This window comes from Palaemon carinicauda, chromosome 5 (assembly GCF_036898095.1).
Source record: "Palaemon carinicauda isolate YSFRI2023 chromosome 5, ASM3689809v2, whole genome shotgun sequence".
In the NCBI taxonomy this organism is placed as follows: Eukaryota; Metazoa; Arthropoda; class Malacostraca; order Decapoda; family Palaemonidae; genus Palaemon; species Palaemon carinicauda.
In genome coordinates, this window is record NC_090729.1 from 118468590 (window position 1) to 118480477 (window position 11888).

The following is an 11888-nucleotide window of genomic DNA, read 5'->3' on the forward strand; positions in this document are numbered from 1 at the left end:
TATCCAATTGGAATATTACAAACAATATTGAACAAAATTCGTATCAATATAACATAATATATTATAAGTATAATAAATCGTATGATGCTGATGACTACATATGACGTTGATACTGGATTTACCAGGGGAGAGAGAGAGAGAGAGAGAGAGAGAGAGAGAGAGAGAGAGAGAGAGAGAGAGAGAGAGAGAGAGAGAGAGAGGCGGTTGAGAATAGTCACCTAGAATATCAGATATATATATATATATATATATATATATATATATATATATATATATATATATATATATATATGGGTGTATATATACATACACACACATATTTATATATATATATATATATATATATATATATATATATATATATATATATATATATATATATATATATACATATGTGTGTGTATATAAACATACACATATATATATGTATGTATATGTGTATATATATAAATAGATAGATATATAGATATAAACACACAGACATACACACACACATATAAATATATATATATATATATATATATATATATATATATATATATATATATATATATATATATATTTCCAGCATTTATATATATATATATATATATATATATATATATATATATATATATATATATATATATTTCCAGCATTTATATATATATATATATATATATATATATATACATATATATATATATATATATAGATAGATAGATAGATAGATATTCATATATATATGTATATATACTGTTCAATTAATAATAGGAGGGTGTATAACAAGCTGTGTAGTTTGAGTTCCAAATGGGGACACTGTAATCACCTATAATTGTAGTTGTCACTAAAAAAATGAATGGGGATATTACCATTGCCTATAGATTTTAGATTCCAAATCAAATGTTCATAATACCTATTTTCTATGGATTTTTTGTTCCTGTGATTGAAATAGTGTCGTATCATTTTGATATCTGCTCAATGTTTTATAAAAAAAATGGCAGAACTCTTTTTGATCACATACTTTGATTTAATTTGGTAAGAAATTTGAATAAAGATTCTTTTCACATTTTTAAATTTGTGAATGTGACGATGGTGATTAGATAGTGCGGAAATTGTGTAATTTGTGCAATTTATTGGCATTGAAAAAGTTTCATTAGGAAGCGAGAGTTTCAGGTGATGTGTGTTGGAGAGAGATTTTTTAGTTAACGAAAAATATAATTCAGTGAACGACTCGACATTCTTACAGAATTATTATTTTACTAATACCCAATAGGAATTATTTGTTATAACTCGGTATATACATAATGTATGATTATACAAATATCATTCATTTGAAAGCAAATACATACAATCTTTATGACAAAAATATACAATTCTTTTGCTTTAAGGAACATCCATTGTCTCGCTTCATTAGTTTAAAAGTCCTTGGCCAGCCACGCCCACCAATTAGTCTCTCTCTCTCTCTCTCTCTCTCTCTCTCTCTCTCTCTCTCTCTCTCTCTCTCTCTCTCTCTCTCTCTCTCTCTCTCTCTCTCTCTCGACTGAAATGTTAAACATTTGAATGCGTATTCCGAGATATGAATTATTTGTAAGTTTAGATTAAGTCGGCCTCATGTCATCTCAGCACTTGTAATTACACAGAAGTGTTTGATAGAATAAGAGGCTTTATATATATAGAGATACTATTTTGTATGCAACTCATGGTTTTTTTTCTCATATTCCGATAGCAGACGTATAATTACCTCATTAGTAATGACCAATTAACTCTTACTGTAAGGGGGATGGGGTTCCTTGTCTGTTTTTTTCGACCAACCAGACAGAATTGGTTTTCTGCATATATAATCTTCGTATAAGAGGACGGGTCTACTCCTTGTCCTTAATTCTAAAAAAAAAAATCAGTTTTTTAATATGAAAATGGGAAGTCTTATTTAGAAATTAATACTAAGACTTTGTTTAGTATTAAGGTAAAAAACAGAATTTGTTTTGCATTAATTAATTGTTACTAAATGATGATTAGCTTTATTTGCTACAATATTAATTTATGAAAAACTGGTTATTATTGATCCCGTGATTGCATAAAATGTTGATCCTGTCTTTCATACTTTGTTGACCAAGCAACTTGAATCGAAGGCGTATTTTTAACATTGTCATAATCATCAGCATAACATGAGTGGAGATGCTATAACAACAATCATGATTTTAGTCTAACTTGGCTTAGAAAATTAAATTTTTGGATTGTTCACATTTAACAATGTGGTAAAGAAAGACTCAAAATTCAAAAGTACGTCTTTGTTAAATCATGTTTTTGTTTCTAGGTGATATGGGCAGTCTTGCGTGAACTTAACTTTACTTTCCATTTACTTTACGGTCTGTTTTCCTGGCCCAACAAAGTCAGTTTATCGTCTACATATTCTAATGTATTTTGCATAAAACACAATTCATGTTTATTATCAAATGCTTTCGTTTTGAAACCGGGCCACGATTTAGGCTTAGTATTTATTTTCTCTTTATTTGCTACGAGATATTTACCTTCATTTTTCTTATGTTGGTTGCATAAGAAAGAAGTTAGGATGAATTTCTTGTGTAATTCTGATATATTTGAGAAAATAATTTTTGGGGAGACGATTTAATGATACGATTTATTTTTTATTAAGCTATCATTGATATTTTTCTGTCATTCACTAGTGAACAGGCTTACTCGGTTCGTTAGTTAATAACTAAACAATCATTACAATTGGTGGTTGGGTGTTTTGGATCTTAGTCTGTTTTAAGACCAGTCCGGCAAAAGTGGTTTGCAACAGATTTGTTCTTCGTTGTTTTTAATCTGGAATTAAGATTGCTTATTTAGTTTAATTTAAGGTTAATAAGTTAATTTTGTATTGTATGTATTAACTTTTGAATTAATAAATGATGGATAGTTTCGTGTGGAAATTAACGAAGGCAATATCATTTTGATGAAACAAAACTGGTTATTAGTGATCAACAAGATTGCAAAAAGCGTCAATACTGTCCTTGATACTTCGTGGACTAAGCAACTTGAATCGAAGGCGTGACTATAAACTTTTTATGTGTGTGTACTACATTTCATCTTTGACTAGTTTAGATATTTGTCAATTTTGTGACTGTGGGAAATGGTAGTGTAAAAATAGTTTGCTAATTGATATAAAGCTATTTTCTATGTAAGGAATTATATTACTTTAATTGATCTACAATAATCAGTAATGAAAGTATTTTGACTTTTCTAAGGGTAGTTATAAAGGACCAGTACTTCTGTTGTTTTAATTCTGAGTTTTTGTTGAGAAGTTATAACCGTTATACCCTTTCTGGGTGGAGATATCTTGACGTGGTTAAAGGGATCGAGTACCGCCATGATGAACAAAGTTGACCTAGTCAGGGACACCCATACTAGGTTAGTTTGCTGTGAGCTATCAGACCAAAGTCTCCCACCATCACCAATCCACAATGGGTCAGCGTGGTGATGAAAAGACTGGTCAAACCCCAGACATGAATTAACATGTCTGAGGCCTTTGTCCTGCAGTGGACTAGAAACGGCTGCATTTGTTGTTGTTGTTGTTGTTGTATAGGTTATAACTGTAATGCAACTAAGTACAATTTTAACAATGCATAGATACTGAGGTACTTAGGGAATTGGATGCTCCCATTTGGCAATGTGGTACAAAACTAATCAAAAGTGTTTCTTATAAACATCGCTTCCACAGCTGTAAAATGTAGGTAATTGTGACACATTAAAGTAGTGTTACTCTTTATTTGAAATGGCTGTTCAGGAACTAAATTCTAAATTACGTGTCTATATTGAAATATGTTTGATTCCAAGTGCTGTAGGCTATTTTAGATATGTTGCTCATCTTGCAATTATAGTGGCTTTTACTAAAGCACAAATTGTCTTGTTTATCATTTTTTTTTCTTTTTTTGGCTGGTGGTGGTTCAGAGTCTAGTTAGAAGCCCAGCCTATACTGGCTAGTGTAAGTGGCCTACAGTATAGTTTGGCCAGTAGGTGAACTTTTAAATACTTCCATTTTATTTTCATTGAGAAAATCATTAATCTATTATTTTTCATATGTTGGTTGCTGAATCGTAGTAGGTTAAAGAAAATTTCTCACTAAATTCAGATTGGCTTTTATCAATGACCCACACCAGATAAAGGTTAACTGGGAATCTACTGTATCTATCTTGGTGCCATGTCCTGGACGTGGGCTGTCAATTGCCTCCACCTGGCCCTGTCTCTGGTTCTGTATAATTTTGAATAGTCCAGCTGTTATATTCTCACTTATTTCCTCTAATAGGCTGTCCAAAAACACTTTCCTTTACCGGCCTCTTGCTCTTCTCCCCTCTATCTATCTTTCCCGTGAGGCACCAAAAGTTCGATCTTTTCTCTTCTTATTTCATATCCCATAAATTTCATCTGCCTCCTCCTTATCAAATTTAGAAGTGATCTCTCTCTCTCTCTCTCTCTCTCTCTCTCTCTCTCTCTCTCTCTCTCTCTCTCTAGTCCATGGGATCTTGAACATCCTTCTGTAAAATTATAATTCAGCTGCATTGATATTCTTTTTCAAGTTCTTGTTTAATGTCTTTGTCGCTGAACGCCACGCAGGGACGTTTCCAATAGGCCACCACGACCAATCTTAATCATTATTCTTTCCTATTACCTCAAACTGCAGTTTTATTTTCATTTATTTGCAGTTGTTTGTCAATCCAATCCCTAACACTAGTAAGGACTTGTTTTAAAAACTCAACTGTATTATCAGTGTCATTTATGAAGAGGTAAAATTGTGTATCATCAACAAAAATCTTGACCTCACTCCTATTCCCTGTAATAGTTTTGATAGATTTATACTAAAGATACAAAATGAATTAGTATTGGGGCTAATACATGTCCCTGTGGCACCTTTGCTTAATGGTTTGCGTGCTGAGTAAGAATTTCCAATTCATACGCAATGGCTTCTTTTAACCCGAGAATCGTTACAGATAGTTTCATGTTATTGGAGCCAAGATGTACATTTACTGTAGGTTCTAGAGCCTTCAGATATGCGGACCCAAGATTATATAACAAGCTCCCACTAGATATCAGAAAGAATAAAGATATTAAGTGTTCCAATAAGGAACTGAAGACTTTCTTGCTTTTTAAGGGTTTCGATGAAAGATATTGGAAAATTACCGCGTAATACGCTCTCAAATACTAAAGGATATATACGACAAACGGATCTTGTAGGTCCTGTAATGAGTTATATATGTGAGTTAGGGATAAAGATAGGCGAAAAACTACGCCGATTCCTAGCTGGCCTCTGTGACCTAATTAACAAAAAATTACTAACAATGGAAAGTACTCTACGAGTCTAAGTCGCCTCTTACTTTATTTCCAGCTTTTTAAATCTCTTGTGTCCGGGTCAGTTAGGCTGAAAGGAAAGACTTGCAAAAGTATGCCGATTCCTACCTGACCTCTGTGACGTAATGTGCTGATTCCTGGCTGAGCCTGTCTGGGCTCAGTGAGGTGTAAAGGCACATCATAGCGCTCATGCACGATTCAGGCTGATTCCTGGCTTACTTCTGTGACTCTGTCATGGGTTGGTTACAGTGTTAAAGGCGTATTGGAACATCCGGTTTCTGGCGAAAGTCAGAAACCGGCTAGTAAACGGTTCCGTTACCTTATGGCGAGGGACTTAGAACCCCCCTCAAAATAAGGTTTCAGGATGTCGGGGTAGTCTCAATGTTGGGGTGATCACAAGCCTCTTGATTGTTACTACTTTGATCCGCTCTGGTTTGGGGTTCCAGAGACGCTCAAGTGTTGGTGACATGTGCTCCCAAAATGTGCTCGCAACACATGGAGGTGGGTGCATGGTACCGATCTTGTACAGTGGACGTCCCCCCTGTCTCGAAGGTCATGACCTCATCGTGGTGAGACAGTGGCAACAGGCTTCATACATGGTGTGCTTCAATACACTACAAAATTTTATAAGCATGGCTAACTATGACCATAACACCATTGGTTTAAAGTCTCCTGCTTGTACTGAAAGGGAAAAGCACCTTTAGAACTTAATGATAATATTTCCTAGGGTTGAAATAGTTTCAACATATTACGTTAGTATCAATAGCTCTAAAAAAAATGCAAAAGGGGATAATATAGGAATAGTGATACAGTAGATTAAGTGGTACTTTTTTGTTGGTTTAACTTGAAAGGAAATAAATTTTGCAATTTTAAGTCAAATGACTTTACAGAACTTTGGACTTGATGGTCTTTAGGTAGGTCTTAATGTGTCAGGTATTTTGGGAGTAAAAAACTTGATTGCATAGAAGTATATCTTAAGGTACAAATTGCTGTATAGTGGTCAGGTTCATAGCACATTTCTGTAAAGTAATTCTGAAAGCCTGGTTAAGGTAAATTGGGAAATATCAAGTTTTTATATAATTATCGAATGTGTAGTAGTTTTTAGGCACGTAAAAAAATAGGTGTGTTGTAAAGTGTTTGTGAATGACTTCTGCGCCCTGTGTTTTTATAAAAATAGTTTATTGTTTTTCAGGTTTTTGTAAGTTTGTACCTTTATGATAACTTTATTATGATCATTATTTTATTTTTCTAATTGTTAAATAATCTATAAACTTAATACTATCTACCATAATATTTCTATGCAAATCTTCTAACAATTATATAAGTAAATAACTCGCTGATATTGACATATCTTTATCCTTTTCGGGTAACAAATTTGGCCTTACAAGGTGGTGTGGTTGGCAGCCCTTTTGAGATTCTTTTACACATTTTTTTTTTTGCAAGATATAATACAATATCCTGTAAAAAATTTCAATAAACTGTAACTTACCTACCGCAAATAATTGTTGAAAAGAGGATTGATTTTTTTTTGGCCAAAAAAACATTTACTTTTTTCTCATTTTAACCCCCGGGGTATTTGGAAATTTCCAACCCTTAACCCCCAGGGGGTTCTTTTTTTCCCAGCACATTTTGTAGTATATTTTCTTTAAACTGCTCTAACAGCCTTAATTTTTGTCATAGAGAGGTCAGGTTGGTCTCATTCTCTTGGAAAATGCCTGAATTTTCTCAAAAAATTATCAAAAAATATGAAAAACAAGTTTTGATAGCATTTTTTTGCAAGGACGTACCGGTACGTCCATGGGGGTAAAGGGATGGCTTTTGTGAAACGTACCAGTACGTCCTTTGGGGGTAAAAGGGTTAAGAAAACTTACCTTGTTGCCCCCCCCCCACCCTGGATCTTACCAAAGAGTGCTCAATTATCGTAGAAAAAGTGCTTAAAATATTTTCAGTTTATTTCCATATTTAGATTTTAGGTGAATATTTTTGTAGTAATTTTTTTATACTCATTATTTTTAATTTATTTGTAATAAATATTTATTTCGGACTTGGCTTTTATTTATTGTTTTTGAGTATTAGAACATTCTTTAAATTTTGTTTTATTTTAGAAGGTATTGAATTGGCTTCGTAATTAATTTTTAATGAATTTTTTGGGACCAGGTCGAGGTTGACCCATCGAAACCTATCCAAGGTGGTGAAATAACAATACCCATCCAGGGTTATTAAATTATTATTTCTAATTATTATAAGGTTGTTTAATTGATTTGTATAATTAAATCTAATATGAAATACTTCTTGTTGTACTGGAAGGAAACTTTAATTTTAGGAAATACGTTATTCAAGTTTTAGTGATAAATTTCGTATCCATTTAAGCACTTTTTGAAAAGGGTTTTTATGGCACAACAATTTAGTTTTGTTCTGATTTCAGAGAGAAGCCTGATTACTGAAAAGACATAGCAGCTCTTCGAATAAAAGGTATGTCCAAAAAATACTACAGTATATTGTTAATATCAATTTACTATATTTTTCTTTTATAAGGAACCTAAAATATATTTTCATTTACAATATCAATTGTAGAGATAATCAATAGAAATTGCATTTATTACTGATAGTTTTTTGTCTTCCTGGCGCAAGTTCAAGTTTAGGCTCGGTATTTATGATAATAACCTATTTATTGTTTATCGTAACTTTGTTTTATGTTCTATTTCCACAAAAGATACGAGGAGGAGAATATCTACACGGATGCTTGGAATGGGCACGTTACGGCAAACTGTTGAGATTGGATTCACCTCTCCAGTTTGGGATCCTTGATAGACGGAAGGTTCACTGCTGACAAATATTTAGAAATACTGGAGGAGGTGATGAGTTGTGAGACCGGCAATGAGGTATGGAGCGGAGACGTGGGCAATAAAGAAGACAGAAGAGAAGAAACTGCATGTGGCGGAGATGATGTTGAGATGAATGTGTGAGGTGACAAGAAGATATAAGATACGGAATGAGGTAATTAGGGGTAACACAGGAGTTAGAAAACTATCAGATAAGATCCAAGAAAGTAGACTGAGGTGGTATGGTCATGTAATGAGAAGAGATGAACAGTATATTGGGAGGAGAGTGATGGAAATGGAGATACAGGGAACGAGAAAGAGAGGGAGACCGAAGCGAAGGTGGATGGACTATATCAAGGATGACCGATCAACAGGATTAATTGGGGATGAAGTGTGGGACAGAGGTAGATGGAGAACGCTGGCCAGAAAAATCGACCCTACATAGAAGTGGAAAAGGTGCAGACAAAGAAGAAGACTGGAGGAGGTGATGGTTCCCTCAGTGCATTCGTATGGCCACCCGTATCCAGAACGCATCATCTTTATGCAGAACAACCGTTCCATTCACACGGCCAATATTGTTAAGAGGTGGTTTGACCTGCGAGGACACATCGAACTACTGCCGTCGCTCAGGAAAGCCTGTGACCTCAACCCAATAGATAATATGTGGGCTTGCATTGTGAATGCCTGGAATTCTGAAGAAGAAAGGACCTCAAATCAACTTATGTACCTGATGCTGAAACAATGGGAAGTGCTTCGAAGGAGGCCACAAATTGTATACAACCATGTAGCATTTATGCCTCAAGGGCTACGCAGTGTAATGGATAATAATGAGCGTTGGACTAAATACTGACTTGTATGGCTGTTTTTATTTTGATTTATATTAGTTGAAATTTGTCCTTTGTCATAGTAATGGCATTTACAATAATATATATATATATATATATATATATATATATATATATATATATATATATATATATATATATATATATATATATATATATATATATATTTCTTTTTTGCTCTTATTTATAAATTTCTTTTGTATTTCTTAGCGCTTTCACTTACATAGTCTTGTTTATATATGTATCATATTTTATATATAATTATTATTGTATTAAAAACTATTTTTGATTAGTTGAGATATTAAATTGATTTGATTATTTCTATTCTGTTTTAATTTGTTTATTCAGTTATTCTCTACTTTTTTTTCTTTTTTATTCACTGTTATTCCTCTCTATTTGCTTATGCAATTTTATTCTCTTAAAATAGTTTATTTATCTGTTATTCTTTGTATTTATCTAAAATGACTGCATTGAAATAAAAAAAAAACAGCTGTGAACAGTAATATCGTCATAAATGTATGTGAGCGAGTTATATTTCTTTCCTTGAGGTCAGGCTTGAGATAGTGCACAGTTGCCAGTCCTTGTCCTATTCCCCATTATTAAGAACTGTGATCTATAAATTATTAGAAATCGAAGAAAGCCATAAACTCCATCGATAAACCTTGATATCACCAAGGTCAACGTGATTTTCATCTTAAAGGCCAATGATTTCATTACAGCTGTGGTTTTTAAAAAAGAAAAATAAACAGCATCATTCACAGTAACTTCTCTTTAGAAATGGTTGTGGAAGATGAAAGAAGAGAAGCCCCACACTCATATTTCAAAAGGGTTTAAGGTCAACAACCACAGAGCTACAGAGGAGGACATTCTGTAGTAAATAACACACACACACACACACACACACACACACACACACACACACACATATATATATATATATATATATATATATATATATATATATATATATATATATATATATATATATATATATATATATATATATATATATATATATATATATATATATATATATATATATATATATACTGTATATATAATTATGTACATATGTGGTTACCTGGGCTATTTTCCTTACAATGAGTAGCCACAAAAAATAAACAATAATAAGAATAAAAAAAATTAAAAAGTAGAATTACTTTAATTTGGAGACATAATGAAGATAACAGAAAATATGAATAATTTTGAAAAAAAAAAAACTAGAACCTTTTCTCTGGGCAAAGGTTCTTCATCAAAATACCTATACTCTAAACTTTAAAATTCTTTCATATAAAATATAATTTTTTTGAGAATAGTACCAAAAATTTTATTTGTGTATGAGAAAAATATTTATTAGATAAAATCAATGTTTTATTTGGCTGTAAAATTAGAAATTTTGAAAGGGTTTTAGTAATCTTGTTTGGTAACACAAGTGGTAAAGCATTTTACAAGGGTGATGGTGACGTGGCAAAAAATAAAATTTGGTGATATGGCTTATAAAACATTAATAAGCCATTATAAAGGCAATTTTAAGCCGTAGAATATAATATAATTAATCATTTAGGGATATTCCAATCTAGAGACAACTGTATCTAGGTGAAAACATTAAAAAATCGAGTTTTATTGTTAGCAGACAAATTCATTTTGAGAAAAAAAAACTAAATTGTTAAAATAAAATATTACTAATTATTTAATGGCATTTTGTAAACTTAATTTTCAACTTTTTAGATATTGTTCGTCTATTCTAATAAAAGGGCGCAATAATACGAGTTACAACTTAGTATATCAAAGATGCAGTTTTGTGCAAGACATACACTATTTAATCACTGCAATTTAAGACGAATATATTAACATATAGTTTTACTTGTCTTTGGAGTAATGACGTATGTAATTACTAAGAGGAAAACTATTTAAAAATTGAATTTAAAAACACTACTAGTAGCTTTTGTATGTGAGAGTATTCATTAAAATACCTATTGTCTGAGCTTTAAATTTCTTCTATATAAAATATATTTCATTTGATAATATAAAACCGAATATGTTTATTTCCTATAATTAAAGTTCGTTATATATTATTAATGATCAATTTGGTTGTAAAATTAGGAAATCTTGAGGTGTTTTGTTAATCATATTTGGTAAAATAGATAGCAGCCGGATTTCCTTGAAACAGACTCAGCGACTTGTTTTACCAGAATAAATGGGCAAAACACCTTCAAGATTTCTAATTTTACAATGAAATAGGACTTAGATGATATCTAAAAGAATTTATGATCTTATATAGATATATTTTGTATTAGTTCTGTCCATGAAATATATTTTATCTATAAGAATTTTAAAACTTAAACAATAGCTCTTTTGATGACTAAGATGGGCAAGGTTGAAGTTGCTAGAAGTGGCTAGTAAATTTTCTATTTTAATTCTCTTCTCAGTATTTAACGTCACAATTGGACATAGAATAACTCCAATTAAAAGTCATTATATTTTCTAATATAATCTTCTTATATTGCAATGATAGGATAGTGCATGTCTTGCACAAAATGCCTTCTTTGGATATACAAAGTTGCAAGATAGTATATATCAAATGCTTTTTCACTTGTTTTACCAAACAAGATGACTAGAACCCCTTCATGAGTTTTAAATTTACAGTCAAATAAAATATAAATCGGATATAACACATTCCATTTCTTGTATATAATTGAATTTTGTTGTACTTGTTTACCAAAGAATATGTTTTATATGAAAGAATTTTAAAGCTTGGACAATAGTTTTTTTTTTTTAATGAATGATCCTTATAAGCAGTTTTAACTTATCTATATTATCATTTTTCATTTTAACAATTGAATAAAATCCTGACTATTAGTTAAACTAATTTTATTTTTTAATATATTCGTCCTAT

At 31.6% G+C, this 11888-nt stretch overlaps 1 long non-coding RNA gene across 1 annotated transcript in view; it reads left to right on the top strand.

Moving 5' to 3' along the window:
- The window catches only part of LOC137640538 (uncharacterized), a 22360-nt gene extending 13305 nt beyond the window's left edge, over nt 1–9055 (top strand). The window contains exons 2-3 of the long non-coding RNA XR_011044394.1: nt 7751–7797; nt 8039–9055. This is a non-coding gene — a long non-coding RNA (uncharacterized lncRNA). The remainder of the gene's footprint in view (nt 1–7750; nt 7798–8038) is intronic.
- The last annotated feature ends 2833 nt before the right edge of the window (nt 9056–11888 follow it).